Source organism: Protopterus annectens, chromosome 14.part0 (assembly GCF_019279795.1).
Source record: "Protopterus annectens isolate FY-2018-M chromosome 14.part0, PAN1.0, whole genome shotgun sequence".
In the NCBI taxonomy this organism is placed as follows: domain Eukaryota; kingdom Metazoa; phylum Chordata; order Ceratodontiformes; family Protopteridae; genus Protopterus; species Protopterus annectens.
In genome coordinates, this window is record NC_056748.1 from 1,091,317,826 (window position 1) to 1,091,337,872 (window position 20,047).

Consider the following 20,047-nt stretch of genomic DNA (forward strand, 5'->3'; position numbering starts at 1 on the left):
CCAAAAATTTTTTAACTATATCCAAGAGATTTCCTTAGAGGTACAAACCAAGAGAACAAGAGGTGAATACCTACCCCTACTGGGAATATCACAAATAAACGGAAATGATTTAGGACCTGTTCCAACTAGTGAAGTGAAGATAAATTATTTTTGTAGTTTTATCACAACTTTTAACCTGGATTCAATGGATATTAAAAATATTGTTTTAAAAATTTGGGAGTTGCTATCACTTGATGGCCATCTGAGAACTTTAGTACCAGAAAAACCAAAGTTAATATACAAGAGGGGGATTAATTTAAAAGAAATTTTACAAATAAAAAACCCTAAAATTGTCGCTAGTGCAGGGATGTCAAAATGTGGAAGTTGTAACTTCTGTAAGTTTATAGAAGAAGGCTGCACATTCACGATTAACAGAACAACTTACAAAATTAAGAACAAATTTAATTGTAATAGTAAACAAGTTGTTTATAAAGCTAAATGCGTGAGGTGTGCAGCCTTCTATATAGGCAAAACAGATAGGAAACTACGTGATAGGATATATGAACATAATTATTGTATTAGTAGACAAAAGTTGGAAAATGCACTAGCTAGACATTGCTTAGAAAATGAAGGTCATAGTTTTAAATTTAAAGTTATAGAACAAATAAATGAGGATCCAAGAAGTAACTATGAACCTTTAAAACTGGAAAAAAAAGAACTGGTATGGCAGTTAAGAACTAATGCAAATCAATTCCCAGGAATAAATGAAATGTCCTCTATAAAATGTATTTTGAGGTTAAAAAATATGGAGAGATGATTTGTAAATATCAATTGACTGCGACATGCTAGGAGGTAGGTTTATTAATCTCATCTTTACTTAATCCAGCAGTTGTATATAGTAGACATTAATTTTGATAATAATTTTTATATATATTTCTATGTGAATTTTTATATGATTATTCACTATGAATTTCAATAGTATCTACAATTTTTTAATTTTTTACTTTAATCTTTTATTATGATCAGGTATATAAAAACATTCTGAGAAAACTCTTTTTAAACTTTTTTTAAAAAATTATAATAATAAAAAACAATTTTAAAACAAATTTAAGGTTGTTTATAATATATATATTCTTTTGGTAGCATTTTATATTATTAGAACAAATAGGTTGTCCAAAACAACAGTCATTAAGTTATTAGGAAAGAGCTTTCAAGAACATGCTTTATAAACTGATGTTTTATAAAATATATGTCTATTAAATATATAGGGTTTTAAATATTTGTTTTAGAATGATTAGCGTAATAGACGAGTTCCTATGAGATGAGTCTTTTTAATGGGTCTTTCATGTGACTTTCCTGTAGTTTTTATAAAAGTGATTTATTTGATGCACTCATTAGTGTTAGTTACAGTATAGTTAGACTTATACTAGCCTAATATGTTTACTAACTCTCTTGCAGTTTATATAAACGTAAATACAATTGTTTAATTGATTAATAAATTTCATGGGTGTTTTTTTAGTGTTCAACTATGAACAAGGTAGTATTTAGTAATTTATTTATTTATTTTTTGGATTTGTATACAATATTTATACAAATAGAGCTTATTTATGTATTATATAAACATAAACAAACAAAGTCTATTTTGGAACGTTGAATTTATCCATTATTCAATTAACATAGGGTGTTAACATTAGAAAAGGAGTAAACTGCAGTCCGTTTTGTCTTCTGAGGAAGTTGTGTATCATTGTGCGACGAAAAGTGTATTATATTTTAGCACTTAAAGTGTTCTACAATAAACGGAATCTTGTTTGTGACTTTTGCCTCAAGGGAGTTTTCTGCTTGGTGCAGCAGTTCAGCATATATAGCGTTTATTAACTGTTACTTGTGAGCTACCGCATTTTTGCTTTGGAACATTGCCCTTCCTGGGTCTTCTGGCTTCCTTCATATAATCAGTACTACTGCTGTTAACTAACATTTACCTCATTGTAACATAAACTATAAGTGCTACTACTGCTGTTAACTAACATTTACGTTATTGTCACATCTCCTATCAGTTCTACTACTACTGTTAACTAGCATTTACCTTATTGTCACATCTATTATCAGTGCAACTACTGCTAACATTTACCTTATTGTCACATCTACTATCAGTGCTACTACTGCTGCTAACTAACATTTAACTAATTGTTAGATCTTCTATCAGTGGTACTGCTACTAACTAAAATTTAACTTATTATCACATCGACTACCTCTACTACTAATGTCATTAATTAACATTTACCTTATTGTCACATCTACTCTCAGTGCTACTACTGCTGTTAACTAGCATTTACCTTATTGTCACATCTATCAGTGCAACTACTGCTGTTAACTAACATTTACCTTATTCTCACATGTACTATCAGTGCTATTACTGCTGTTAACTAGCATTTACATTATTACAACATATACTATGAGTGGTACTACTGCTAACTAACATTTACTTTATTGTCACATCTGCTATCAGTGTCACTACTGCTCTTAAAGAGCATTTACCTTATTGTCACATCTACTATCAGTGCTACTACTGCTGTTAACTAACATTAACAGTATTGGTACATATTCTATCAGTGCTTATACTACTGCTAATTAACATTTACCTTATTTTCACATATAATATAGGTACTACTGCTGTGAAGTAACATTTACCTTATTATCACATCTCGTTTCATTACAACTACTGATGTTAACTAATGTTTACCTTATTACCACATCTGCTATCATACTACTGCTGTTAACTAACATTTACCTTATTGTCACATCTCCTATCAGTGCTACTACTGCTGTTAACTAGCATTTACCTTATTGTCACATCTACTATCAGTCTTACTACTGCTGTTAACTAGCATTTACCTTATTGTCAAATCCACTATCAGTGACACTACTGCTGTTAAGTAACATTTACCTTATTGTCACATCTACTATCAGTGCTTATACTACTGCTAACTACCATTCACCTTACTGTCACATCTGCTATCAGTGCTACTAATGCTGTTAACTAACATTTACCTTATTGTGAAATCTTCTATCTATGACTGCTGTCAACTGATAATTAAATTATTGTGAAATCTTCTATCAGTAATACTGCTGCTGTTAGCTAACATTTACCTTATTGTCACATCTACTCTCAGTGCTACTACTGCTGTTAACTAACATGTACCTTATTGTCACATCTACTATCAGTACTATTACTGCTGTTAACTAACATTTACCTTATTCTCACATGCACTATCAGTGCTATTACTGCTGTTAACTAGCATTTACATTATTACAACATATACTATGAGTGTTACTACTGCTAACTAACATTTACTTTATTGTCACATCTGCTATCAGTGTCACTACTGCTCTTAAAGAGCATTTACCTTATTGTCACATCTACTATCAGTGCTACTACTGCTGTTAACTAACATTAACTGTATTGGTACATATTCTATCAGTGCTTATACTACTGCTAATTAACATTTACCTTATTTTCACATATAATATAGGTACTACTCCTGTGAAGTAACATTTACCTTATTATCACATCTCGTTTCAGTACAACTACTGATGTTAACTAATGTTTACCTTATTGCCACATCTACTATCATACTACTGCTGTTAACTAACATTTACCCTATTGTCACATCTCCTATCAGTGCTACTACTGCTGTTAACTAGCATTTACCTTATTGTCACATCTACTATCAGTCCTACTACTGCTGTTAACTAGCATTTACCTTATTGTCAAATCCACTATCAGTGCAACTACTGCTGTCAACTAACATTTACCTTATTGTTACATCTACTATCAGTGCTTATACTACTGCTAACTACCATTTACCTTATTGTCACATCTGCTATCAGGGCTACTAATGCTGTTAACTAACATTTACCTTATTATCAAATCTGCTATCAGTGCTGCTACTGCTGTCAACTTACAATTAAATTATTGTGAAATCTACTATCAGTAATACTGCTCCTGTTAGCTAACATTTACCTTATTGTCACATCTACTATCAGTACTATTACTGCTGGAAACTAACATTTACCTTATTGTCACATCTACTATCAGTACTATTACTGCTGGAAACTAACATTTACCTTATTGACACATCCCTTATCAGTGATACTACCGCTGTTAACTAGCATTTAACTTATTGTCACATCTACTATCAGTGGTACTACTGCTGTTAACTAACATTTACCTTATTGTCACATCTACTATCAGTACTACTGCTGCTGGTAACTAACATTTACCTTATTGACACATCCCCTATCAGTGATACTACCGCTGTTAACTAGCATTTAACTTATTGTCACATCTACTACCAGTACTACTACTGCTGTTAACTAACATTTACCTTATTGACACATCTACTATCAGTGCTACTACTGCTAACTAACATTTACCTTATTGTCACATCTACTATCAGTGCTACTACTGCTAACTAACATTTACCTAATTGTCACATCTACTATCAGTACTACTTCTACTGTTAACTAACATTTACTGTATTGTCACATCTACTATCAGTACTACTGCTGCTGTTAACTAACATATACCTTATTGTCACATCTACTATCAGTACTACTGCTGCTGGTAACTAACATTTACATTATTGACACATCCCCTATCAGTGATACTACCGCTGTTAACTAGCATTTAACTTAGTGTCACATCTACTGCCAGTACTACTACTGCTAAATAACATTTACCTTATCGACACATCTACTATCAGTGCTACTACTGCTAACTAACATTTACATTATTGTCACATCTACTATCAGTGCTACTACTGCTAAGTAACATTTACCTAATTGTCACATCTACTATCAGTAGTACTTCTACTGTTAACTAACATTTACTGTATTGTCCCATCTACTCTCTGTACTACTGCTGCTGTTAACTAACATATACCTTATCGTCACATCTACTATCAGTACTACTGCTGCTGGTAACTAACATTTACATTATTGTCACATCTACTATCAGTTCTACTACTGCTGTTAACTAACATTTACCTTATTGTCACATCTACTATCAGTGCTACTACTGCTGTTAACTAACATTTACCTTATTGTCACATCTACTGTCAGTGCTACTACTGCTTGTAACTAACATTTAACTAATTGTTAGATCTTCTTTCAGTGGTACTGCTACTAACTAAAATTTTACTTATTATCACATCTACTACCACTACTACTAATGTCATTAACTTACATTTACCTTATTGTCACATCTACAATCAGTGCTACTACTGCTGTTAACTAGCATTTACCTTATTGTCACATCTATCAGTGCAACTACTGCTGTTAACTAACATTTACCTTATTGTCACATGTACTATCAGTGCTATTACTGCTGTTAACTAGCATTTACATTATTGCAACATATACTATGAGTGTTACTACTGCTAATTAACATTAACTTTATTGTCACATCTGCTATCAGTGTCACTACTGCTCTTAAAGAGCATTTACCTTATTGTCACTACTACTGTCAGCAGTATTACTGCTGTTAACTAACATTAACTGTATTGGTACATTTTCTATCAGTGCTTATACTACTGCTAATTAACATTTACCTTATTTTCACATATAATATAGGTACTACTCCTGTGAAGTAACATTTACCTTATTATCACATCTCGTTTCAGTACAACTACTGATGTTAACTAATGTTTACCTTATTGCCACATCTACTATCATACTACTGCTGTTAACTAACATTTACCTTACTGTCACATCTACTATTAGCACTACTGCTGCTGGTAACTAACATTTACCTTATTGACACATCTCCTATCAGTGATACTACTGCTGTTAACTAGCATTTAACTTATTGTCACATCTACTATCAGTGCTACTACTGCTGTTAACTAACATTTAATTAATTGTCACATCTACAATCAGTACTACAACAGGTGTTAACTAAAATTTACCTTATTATCAAATCTACTATCAGTACTACTACAGCTGTTAACTAACATTTACCTCATTGTCATATCTCCAGTAAGTGCTACTACTTCTGTTAACATTTACCTTATTGTCAAAGATACTATAAGCACTACTCCTAACTAACATTTACCTTATTATCAAATCTTCTATCAGTGCTGCTACTGCTGTCAACTAACATTTATATTATTGTGACATCTACTATCAGTGCTACTAATGCTGTTAACTAACATTTATGTTATTGTGAAATCTACTGTCAGTAATGCTGCTGCTGTTAGCTAACATTTACCTTATTGTCACATCTACTATCAGTACTACTACTGCTGTAACTAACATTTACCTTATTGTCACATCTACTATCAGTACTACTACTGCTGGTAACTAACATTCACCTTATTGCCACATCCCCTATCAGTGATACTACCGCTGTTAACTAGCATTTAACTTATTGTCACATCTACTATCAGTGCTACTACTGCTGTTAACTAACATTTACCTTACTGTCACATCTACTATTAGTACTACTGCTGCTGGTAACTAACATTTACCTTATTGACACATCCCCTATCAGTGATACTACCGCTGTTAACTAGCATTTAACTTATTGTCACATCTACTATCAGTGGTACTACTGCTGTTAACTAACATTTACCTTATTGTCACATCTACTATCAGTATTACTGCTGCTGGTAAGTAACATTTACCTTATTGACACATCCCCTATCAGTGATACTATTGCTGTTAACTAGCATTTAACTTATTGTCACATCTACTACCAGTACTACTACTGCTGTTAACTAACATTTACCTTATTGTCATAGCTACTATCAGTACTACTGATGCTGTTAAATAACATTTACCTTATTGTCGCATCTACTATCAGTGCTACTATTGCTGGTAACTAATATTTACCTTATTGTCACATCTCCTATCAGTGATACTACTGCTGTTAACTAGCATTTACCTTATTGTCACATCTACTATCAGTGCTACTACTGTTAACTAACATTTACCTTATTGTCACATCTACTATCAGTGCTTCTACTCCTAATATTTACCTTATTGTCACATCTACTATCAGTACTACTGCTGCTGTTAACTAACATTTATCTTATTGTCACATCTACTATCAGTGTACTACTGCTAACTAACATTTACCTTATTGTCACATCTACTATCAGTACTAGTTCCGCTAGCTAACATTTACCGTATTGTCACATCTACTATCAGTACTACTGCTGCTGTTAACTAACATTTACCTTATTGTCACATCTACTATCATTGCCACTACTGCAATCTAACACATACCTTATTGTCACATCTACTATCCGTGCTACTATTGCTGGTAGCTGACATTTACTTTATTGTCACATCCACTATCACCACTACTGCTGTTAACTAATGTCTATCTTACTGTCACAGCTAATATCAGTACTCTTGCTACTGCTGTTAACTAACATTTACCTAATTGTCACATCTACAGTCAGTACTACTACTGGTTTTAACTAACATTTACCTTATTGTCACATCTACTATCAGTGCTTCTACTCCTAATATTTACCTTATTGTCACATCTACTATCGGTACTACTGATGCTATTAACTAAGATTTACCTTATTGTCACATCTACTATCATTGCCACTACTGCAATCTAGCACATACCTTATTGTCACATCTACTATCCCTACTACTATTGCTAATAGCTAACATTTACTTTATTGTCACATCCACTATCACCACTACTGCTAACTAACGTTTATCTTACTGTCACAGCTAATATCAGTACTCCTGCTACTGCTATTAACTAACATTTACCTATTTGTCACATCTACAATCAGTACTACTACGGCTTTTAACGAACAAACGAACATTTACCATATTGTCACATCTACTACCAGCACTACTACTGTTAGCTAACATTTACCTTATTGTCACATCTACTATCAATGCTACTACTGCTGTTAACTAACATTAAGCTTAGTGTCATATCTACTATCAGTGGTACTTCTGCTGTTAACTAACATTTAATTAATTGTCACATCTACAATCAGTACTACGACAAGTGTTAACTAAAATTTAACTTATTATGACATCTACTATCAGTACTACTACAGCTGTTAACTAACATTTACCTCATTGTCATATCTCCAATAAGTGCTACTACTTCTGTTAACATTTACCTTATTATCAAATATACTATAAGCACTACTGCTAACTAACATTTACCTTATTGTGACATCTATCAGTGCTACTGCTAACTACCATTTACATTATTGTTACATCTCATATCAGTTCTACTACTGCAGTTAACTAACATTTAACTTATTGTCACATCTACATGTAGTACTACTTCTACTGTTAACTAACATTTACCTTATTGTCACATCTAGTATCAGTACTACTATTGCTGTTAATGAGCATTTAACTTGTCACATCTACTATCAGTGCTACTGCTGCTGTTCACTGACATTTAACTAATGGTTACATCTCCTATCGGTGGTACTACTGTTAAATAAGATTTACATTACTGTCACATCTACTATCAGTACAACTATTGCTGTTAACTAGCATTTACCTTATTGTCAAATCTACTATCAGTGCTACTACTGCTGTTAACTAACATTTACCTTATTGTCAGATCTACTATCAATGCTACTACTGCTAACTAGCATTTACCTTATTGTCACATCTACTATCAGTACTACTGCTGCTGTAAACTAACATTTACTTTATTGTCACATCTACTATCAGTGTTACTACTGCTGTTAACTTTTACTTTATTGTCAAATCTACTATCAGTGCTACTACTGCTGTTAACTAACATTAACCATATTGTTACATCTACTATCAGTGCTTATACTACTGCTAACAAAAATGTATATTATTGTCACATCTATTATCAGTGCTACTACTGCTAATTAACATTTACCTTATTTTCACATATACTATCAGTACTACTGCTGTGAAGTAACATTTACCTTATTATCACATCTTGTTTCAGTACTACTACTGCTGTTAACTAATGTTTACCTTATTGCCACATCTACTATCATACTACTGCTCTTAACATTTACCTTATTGTCACATCTACTATCAGTGCTACTACTGCTAACTAACATTTAGCTTAGTGTCACGTTTACTATCAGTGATACTTCTACTGTTAACTAACGTTTAATTAATTGTCACATCTACAATCAGTACTACTACTGGTGTTAACTAACATTTACCTTATTGTCACATATACTATCAGTGCTACTACTGCTAACTAACATTTACCTTATTGTCACATCTACTATCAGTACTACTGCTACTGTTAACTAACATTTACCTTATTGTCACATCTACTATCAGTAATACTACTGCTAACTAGCATTTACCTTATTGTCACCTTTATTATCAGTACTACTGCTGCTGTAAACTAAATTTTACCTTTTTGTCACATATACTATCAGTGCTACTACTGCTAACTAACATTTAACTTATTGTCACATCTCCTATCAATGCTACTACTGCTGATAACTAACTTTAATATACTGTTACATCTACTACCAGTATTACTAATGTCGTTAACTAACCTTTACCTTGTTGTCACATCGACTACCAGTACTACTACTACTGCTGTTTACTAACATTTTCCATATTGTCACATCTACTAGCAGTACTTCTACTGCTAACTAAAATTTACTTTATTGTCAAATCTTCTATCAGTGCTACTACTGCTGTTAACTAGCATTTACCTTATTGTCACATCTATCAGTGCAACTACTGCTGTTAACTAACATTTACCTTATTGTCACATGTACTATCAGTGCTATTACTGCTGTTAACTGGCATTTACATTATTGTCACATATACTATCAGTGCTACTACTGCTAACTAACATTTACTTTATTGTCACATCTGCTATCAGTGTCACTACTGCTGTTAACTTTTACTTTATTGTCACATCTACTATCAGTACTACTACTGCTCTTAAAGAGCATTTACCTTATTGTCACATCTACTATCAGTGCTACTACTGCTGTTAACTAACATTTACCTTATTGTCACATTTACTATCAGTGCTACTACTGCTGTTAACTAACATTAACTGTATTGGTACATCTGCTATCAGTGCTTACACTACTGCTAATTAACATTTACCTTATTTTCACATATAATATAAGTACTACTGCCGTGAAGTAACATTTACCTTATTATCACATCTCGTTTCAGTACAACTAATGTTTACCTTATTGCCACATCAACTATCATACTACTGCTGTTAACTAACATTTACCTTATTGTCAAATCTCCTATCAGTGCTGCTACTGCTGTCAACTAACATTTACCTTATTGTCACATCTACTATCAGTGCTACTACTGCTCTTAACTAACATTTACCTTATTGTCATAGCTGCTAACAGTACTGCTGATGCTGTTAAATAACATTTACCTTATTGTCGCATCTACTATCAGTGCTACTATTGCTGTTAACTAACATTTACCTTATTGTCATAGATACTATCAGTACTACTGATGCTGTTAAATAACATTTAACATTGTCGCATCTACTATCAGTGCTATTATTGCTGGTAACTAATATTTACCTTATTGTCACATCTCCTATCAGTGATACTACTGCTGTTAACTAGCATTTACCTTATTGTCACATCTACTATCAGTGCTACTACTGAAAACGAACACCTTATTGTCACATCTACTATCAGTGCAACAACTCCTAATATTTACTTTATTGTCACATCTACTATTAGTACTACTCCTGCTGTTAACTAACATTTATCTTATTGTCACATCTACTATCAGTGCTACTACTGCTAACTAACATTTACCTTATTGTCACATCTACTATCAGTACTAGTTCAGCTGTTAACTAACATTTACCATATTGTGAAATCTGCTATCAGTACTACTGCTGTTGTTAACTAAGATTTAGCTTATTGTCACATCTACTATCATTGCCACTACTGCAATCTAACACATACCTTATTGTCACATCTACTATCCGTGCTACTATTGCTGGTAGCTATCATTTACTTTATTGTCACATCCACTATCACCACTACTGCTGTTAACTAATGTTTGTCTTACTGTCACAGCTAATATCAGTACTCCTGCTAATGCTGTTAACTAACATTTACCTAATTGTCACATTTACAATCAGTACTACTACTGGTGTTAACTAAGATTTACCTTATTGTCACATCTCCTATCAGCGCTACTACTGCTGTTAACTAGCATTTACCATATTGTCACATCTACACTACCGCTGTTAACTAACATTTAGCTTAGTGTCATGTTTACTATCAGTGCTTCTTCTACTGTTAACTAACATTTAATTAATTGTCACATCTACAATCAGTATTACTACTGGTGTTACCTAACATTTACCTTATTGTCACATGTACTATCAGTGCTATTACTGCTGTTAACTAACATTTACCTTATTGTCACATCTACTATCAGTATTACTGCTACTGTTAACTAACATTTACCTTATTGTCACATCTACTATTAGTGCTACTAATGCTGTTAACTAACATTTACCTTATTGTCACATCTACTATCAGTGCTACTACTGCTAACTAACATTTACCTTATTGTCATCTTTATTATCAGTAGTACTGCTGCTGTAAACTAACATTTACCTTTTTGTCACATCTACTATTAGTGCTACTACTGCTTTTAACTAACATTTAACTTATTGTCACATATGCTATTAGTGCTACTACTGCTGTTAACTAACTTTACAATACCGTTACATCTACTACCAGTACTACTAATGTCGTTAACTAACATTTACCTTGTTGTCACATCAACTATCAGTGCTACCACTACTGCTGTTTACTAACATTTACCTTATTGTCACATGGACTATCAGTACTTCTACTGCTAACTAACATTTACTTTATTGTCACATCTACTATCAATGCAACTACTGCTGTTAACTAGCATTTACCTCATTGTCAAATCTATCAGTGCAACTACTACTGTTAACTAACATTTACCTTATTGTCACATATACTATCAGTGCTACTAATGCTAACATTTACTTTATTGTCACATCTGCTATCAGTGTCATTACTGCTGTTAACTTTTACTTTATTGTCACATCTACTATCAGTACTACTACTGCTCTTAAAGAGCATTTACCTTATTGTCACATCTACTATCAGTGCTACTACTGCTGTTAACTAACATTAACTGTATTGGTACATCTGCTATCAGTGCTTACACTACTGCTAATTAACATTTACCTTATTTTCACATATAATATAGGTACTACTGCTGTGAAGTAACACTTACCTTATTATCACATCTTGTTTCAGTACAACTACTGCTGTTAACTAATGTCTAACTTATTGCCATATCTACTATCATACTACTGCTGTTAACTAACATTTACTGTATTGTCACATCTCCAATCAGTGCTACTACTGCTGTTAACTAGCATTTACCTTATTGTCACATCTACTATCAGTGCAACTACTGCTCTTATCTAGCATTTACCTTATTGTCACATCTACTATCAGTGCAACTACTGCTGTTAACTAGCATTTACATTATTGCAACATATACTATGAGTGCTACTACTGCTAACTAACATTTACTTTATTGTCACATCTGTATCAGTGTCTCTACTGCTGTTAACTTTTTCTTTATTGTCGCATCTACTATCAGTACTACTACTGCTCTTAAAGAGCATTTACCTTATTGTCACATCTACTATCAGTACTACTACTGCTGTTAACTAACTTTAACCGCATTGTTACATCTACTATCAGTGCTACTACTGCTGTTAACTAACATTTACCTTATTGTCATAGCTACTATCAGTACTACTGATGCTGTTAAATAACATTTACCTTATTGTCGCATCTACTATCAGTGCTACTATTGCTGGTAACTAATATTTACCTTATTGTCACATCTCCTATCAGTGATACTACTGCTGTTAACTAGCATTTACCTTATTGTCACATCTACTATCAGTGCTACTACTGTTAACTAACATTTACCTTATTGTCACATCTACTATCAGTGCAACTACTCCTAATATTTACTTTATTGTCACATCTACTATCAGTACTACTTCTGCTGTTAACTAACATTTATCTTAGTGTCACATCTACTATCAGTGCTACTACTGCTCTTAGTCAGCATTTACCATATTGTCACATCTACTATCAGCACTACTACTGTTGGCTAACATTTACCTTATTGTCACATCTACTATCAATGCTACTACTGCTGTCAACTAACATTTAGCTTAGTGTCACATCCACTATCAGTGCTACTTCTGCTGTTAACTCACATTTAATTAATTGTCACATCTACAATCAGTACTACGACAGGTGTTAACTAAAATTTACCTTATTGTCACATCTACTATCAGTACTACTACAGCTGTTAACTAACATTTACCTCATTGTCATATCTCCAATAAGTGCTACTACTTCTGTTAACATTTACCTTATTGTCAAATATACTATAAGCACTACTGCTAACTAACATTTACCTTATTGTCACATCTATCAGTGCTACTGCTAACTAACATTTACGTTATTGTCACATCTCCTATCAGTTCTACCACTGCAGTTAACTGACATTTAACTTATTGTCACATCTGCATTCAGTACTACTTCACCTGTTAACTAACATTTACCTTATTGTCACATCTAGTATCAGTACTACTATTGCTGTTAACTAGCATTTAATTTATTGTCACATCTACTATAAGTGCTACTACTGCTAACTAACATTTACCTTATTTTCACATCTACTATGAGTGCTACTGCTGCTGTTAACTGACATTTAAATAATTGTTACATCTCCTATCTGTGGTACTACTGTTAACTTTTACCTTACTGTCACATCTACAATCAGTACAACTTTTGCTGTTAACTAGCATTTACCTTATTGTGAAATCTACTATCAGTGCTACTACTGCTGTTAACTAACATTTACCTTATTGTCAGATCTACTATCAATGCTACTACTGCTAACTAGCATTTACCTTATTGTCACATCTACTATCAGTACTACTGCTGCTGTAAACTAAAATTTAATTTATTTTCACATCTACTATCAGTGCTACTGCTGCTGTTAACTAACATTAACCATATGGTTACATCTACTATCAGTGCTTATACTACTGCTAACAAAAATGTATATTATTGTCACATCTATTATCAGTGCTACTTCTGCTATTTAACATTTACCTTATTTAATTATTTATTATTTATTATTATTTAAAATTTACCTTATTTTCACATATAATATATGTGAAAATATAATACATGATAGTGTCACATTTACTATCAGTGCTACTTCTACTGTTAACTAACGTTTAATTAATTGTCACATCTACAATCAGTACTACTACTGGTGTTAACTAACATTTACCTTATTGTCACATATACTATCAGTGCTACTACTGCTGTTAACTAACATTTACCTTATTGTCACATCTACTATCAGTGCTACTGCTACTGTTAACTAACATTTACCTTATTGTCACATCTACTATTAGTGCTACTAATGCTGTTAACTAACATTTACCTTATTGTCACATCTACTATCAGTGCTACTACTGCTAACTAGCATTTACCTTATTGTCACCTTTATTATCAGTAGTACTGCTGCTGTAAACTAACATTTACCTTTTTGTAACATATACTATCAGTGTTACTACTGCTGTTAACTAACATTTAACTTATTGTCCTATCTCTGATCAATGCTACTATTGCTGTTTACTAACTTTAATATACTGTTACATCTACTTCCAGTATTACTAATGTCGTTAACTAACCTTTACCTTGTTGTCACATCGACTATCAGTACTACTACTACTGCTGTTTACTAACATTTTCCATATTGTCACATCTACTAGCAGTACTTCTACTGCTATCTAAAATTTACTTTATTGTCACATCTTCAATCAGTGCTACTACTGCTGTTAACTAGCATTTACCTTATTGTCACATCTATCAGTGCAACTACTGCTGTTAACTAACATTTACCTTATTGTCACATGTACTATCAGTGCTATTGCTGCTGTTAACTAGCATTTACATTATTGAGTGCTACTACTGCTAACTAACATCTACTTTATTGTCACATCTGCTATCAGTGTCATTACTGCTGTTAACTTTTACTTTATTGTCACATCTGCTATCGGTGTCATTACTGCTGTTAACTTTTACTTTATTGTCACATCTACTATCAGTACTACTACTGCTCTTAAAGAGCATTTAACTTATTGTCACATCTACTATCAGTGCGACTACTGCTAACTAACATTAACTGTATTGATACATCTGCTATCAGTGCTTACACTACTGCTAATTAACATTTACCTTATTTTCACATATAATATAGGTACTACTGCTGTGAAGTAACATTTACCTTATTATCACATCTCGTTTCAGTACAACTACTGCTGTTAACTAATGTTTACCTTATTGCCACATCTACTATCATACTACTGCTGTTAACTAACATTTACCATATTGCCGTATCTCCGATCAGTGCTGCTACTGCTGTTAACTAGCATTTACCTTATTGTCACATCTACTATCAGTGCTACTACTGCTCTTAACTAGCATTTACCTTATTGTCACATCTACTATCAGTGCAACTACTGCTGTTAACTAACATTAACCTTATTGTTATATCTACTATCAGTGCTTATACTACTGCTAACTACCATTTACCTTATTGTCACATCTACTATTAGTATTACTGCTGCTGGTAACTAACATTTACCTTATTAACACATCTCCTATCAGTGATACTACTGCTGTTAACTAGCATTTAACTTATTGTCACATCTCCTATCAATGCTACTACTGGTGTTAATTAACTTTAATATACTGTTACATCTACTACTAGTATTACTAATGTTGTTAACTAACCTTTACCTTGTTGTCACATCGGCTATCAATACTACTACTACTGCTGTTTACTAACATTTTCCATATTGTCACATCTACTAGCAGTACTACTACTGCTAACTAAAATTGACTTTATTGTCACATCTTCTATCAGTGCTACTACTGCTGTTAACTAGCATTTACCTTATTGTCACATCTATCAGTGCAACTACTGCTTTTAACTAACATTTACCATATTGCCGTATCTCCGATCAGTGCTGCTACTGCTGTTAACTATCATTTACCTTATTGTCACATCTACTATCAGTGCAACTACTGCTCTTATCTAGCATTTATCTTATTGTCACATCTACTATCAGTACAACTACTACTGTTAACTAACATGAACCTTATTGTTATATTTACTATCAGTGCTTATACTACTGCTAACTACCATTTACCTTACTGTCACATCTACTATCATACTGCTGCGCCGGATAAAGTAACATTTACCTTGACACACATCCTCCTATCAGTACTACTATTGCTGTTAACTAGCATTTAATTTATTGTCACATCTACTATCAGTGCTACTACTGCTGTTAACTAACATTTACCTTATTCTCACATCTACTATCAGTGCTACTACTGCTAACTAACATTTACCTTATTGTCACATCTACTATCAGTGCTACTACTGTTAACTAACATTTACCTTATTGTCACATCTACTATCAGTACTACTTCTGCTGTTAACTAACATTTACCTTATTGTCACATCTACTATCAGTACTACTGCTGCTGTTAACTAACATTTACCTTATTGTCACATCTACTATCAGTGCTACTACTGCTGTTAACTAACATTAACCATATTATCACATCCACTATCACTACTACTGCTGTTATCTAACATTTACCTTATTGTCATAGCCAATATCAGTACTACTGCTACTGCTTGTTACTAACATTTATCTAATTGTCACATCTACAATCAGTACTACAACTGGTTTTAACTAACATTTACCTTATTGTCACATCTACTATCTGTGCTAGTGCTTCTAACTAACATTTAGCTAAGTGTCACATTTACTATCAGTGCTACTTTTACTGTTAACTAACATTTAATTAATTGTCACATCTACAATCAGTACTACTACTGGTGTTAACTGACATTTACCTTACTGTCACATATACTATCAGTGCTACTACTGCTGCTGATTACTAACATTTACCTTATTGTCACATCAACTATCAGTACTACTACGGTTGTTAACTAACATTTACCTTATTGTCACATCTTCTATAAGTACTACTACAGCTGCTAACTAACATTTACCTAATTTTCACATCTACAATAAGCGCTGTTTCTGCTGTTAACTAACATTTATTTTCTTGTCACCTCTACTATAAGCACTACTGCTCTTATTAATTAACATTTACCTTATTGTAGGGTGGCACAGTGGTGCAGTGGTTAACATTGTCACCTCACAGCAAGAGGTTCTCCGGTTCGATTCTCGGCTGGGGTGCCTTATGTGTGGAGTTTGCATGTTCTCCCTGTGTTCGTGTGGGTTTTCTCTGGGTACTCCGGTTTCCTCCCACTTTCCAGAGACATGCATCTGGAGCATTTCTCCCCAGGCCTCCGCTGAAAACAGGCTCTATGGAACCTAGTCGGACATTCCCGGTCAACAAATGTTAAATAATAAAATAATAAATAATTATTGTCACATCTATCAGTGCTACTGCTAACTAACATTTACGTTATTGTCACATCTCCTATCAGTTCTAAGACTGCCCTTAACTAACATTTAAGTTATTATCACGTCTACTATCAGTACTACTACTGCTAACATTCACCTTATTGTCACATCAGTACTACTACTAACTAACATTTACCTTATTGTCACATCTACAATCAGTACTACTACTGTTAACTAACATTTACATTAGTGTCACATCTACTATCAGTACTACTATTGCTGTTAAGTAGCATTTACCTTATTGCCACATCTATCAGTGCTACTACTGCTAATATTCACTTTATTGTCACATCTACTATCAGTGCTACTACTGCTTTTAACTAACATTTATCTAATTTTTACATGTCCTATCAGTGATACTGCTGTTGTTAGCGCACATTTGCCTTATTGGTACATAGGTTAGTACTAGGCTAATTGCCCTTGCGAGTCATTGTAAGTATAGCCAATTATCACTTGTGAGACTCAAAGCCTGCACCCTGTGTTTGTAAGGCAAACACCTTAACTATTAGGCCACCCACCCGACCCACCTTCTAACTTATTACCACATCTGCTACCACAACTACTAATGTTGTTAATTAACTTTTACCTTATTGTCACATCTACTATCAGTACTACTACTGCTGTTAAGTAACTTTTACCTTATTGCCACATCTACTATCATAACTACTACTGCTGTTAAATAAAATTTACCTTATTGTCAAATCCACTATCAGTACTTCTACTTCTATCCAATATTTACCTTATTGTAACATCTACCATCAGTGCTACTACTTCTGTTAACTAACATTACCTTATTGCAACATCTACTATCAGTACTGCTACTGCTGTTAACTAGCTTTTACATTATTGTCACATCTACTATTAGTACTACTACTGCTGTTAACTAGCATTTACCTTATTGTCACATCTACTATCAGTACTACTACTGCTAACTAGCATTTACCTTATTGTCACATCTACTATTAATACTACTACTGCTAACTAGCATTTACCTTATTGACACATCTCCTATCAATTCTACTACTGCTAACTTTTACTTTATTGTCAAAGGTAATGTCAGTGCTGCTACTGCTTTTAATTAACATTTACCTTATAGTCAAATATACTATCAGTGCTACTACTGCTGTTAACTAACATTTTCCTTATTGTCACATCTACTATCCGTGCTACTACTGCTGTTAAATAACATTTACCTTACTGTCACATCTACTATCAGTGCTACTACTGCTGTTAACTAGCTTTTACATTATTGTCACATCTACTATTAGTACTACTACTGCTGTTAACTAGCATTTACCTTATTGTCACATCTACTATCAGTACTACTACTGCTACCTAGCATTTACATTATTGTCACATCTACTATCAATACTACAACTGCTAACTTTTACTTTATTGTCAAAGGTACTGTCAGTGCTGCTACTGCTTTTAATTAACATTTTCCTTATTGTCACATCTACTATCCATGCTACTACTGCTGTTAACTAACATATACCATATTGTCAAATCTACTGTTAACAAACATTTACCTTATTGTCATATCTACTATCAGTGCTAATACTGCTGTTAACTAACATTGTCCTTATTGTCACATCTACTGTTAACAAACATTTACCTTATTGTCATATCTACTATCAGTGCTAATACTGCTGTTAACTAACATTGTCCTTATTGTCACATCTACTGTTAACAAACATTTACCTTATTGTCATATCTACTATCAGTGTCAATACTGCTGTCAACTAACATTTACCTTATTGTCACATCTACTGTCATTGCTACTACTGCTAACTAGCAGTTACCTTATTGTCACAACTATGAGCACTACTACTGTTAGCTAATATTTCACATATTGTCACATTTGCTATCAGTACTACTACTGCTGTTAACTAGCATATACCTTATTGTCACATCAACTATGAATGCTACTACCGCTTTTAAATAGCATTTACCTTATTGTCACATCTACTACCAGTACTATGACTACTGTTAACTAACATTTACCTTATTTCCACATCTCCTATCAGTGATACTACTGCTGCTAACTAGGTTTTACCTTATTACCATGTCTACTATCAGTGCTACTACTGCTGTTGACTCACATTTACTTTATTGCCACATCTACTATCAGTGCTACTATTGCTGTTAACTAACATTTAATTAATTGTCATGTCTACAATCAGTACTACTACTGGTGTTAACTAACATTTGCCTTACTGTCACATATGCTATCAGTGCTACTACTGCTGTTAAATAACATTAACTTTATTGTCATCTCAACTATCAGAACTACTATTGCTGTTAACCAGTATTTACCATATTGTCAAATCTCCTATCAGTGCTACTACTGCTGTTAACTAACATTTACCTTATTGTCACATCTACTATCAGAACTACTATTGCTGTTAACTAGGATTTACCTTATTGTCACATCTCCTATCAGTTCTACTATCA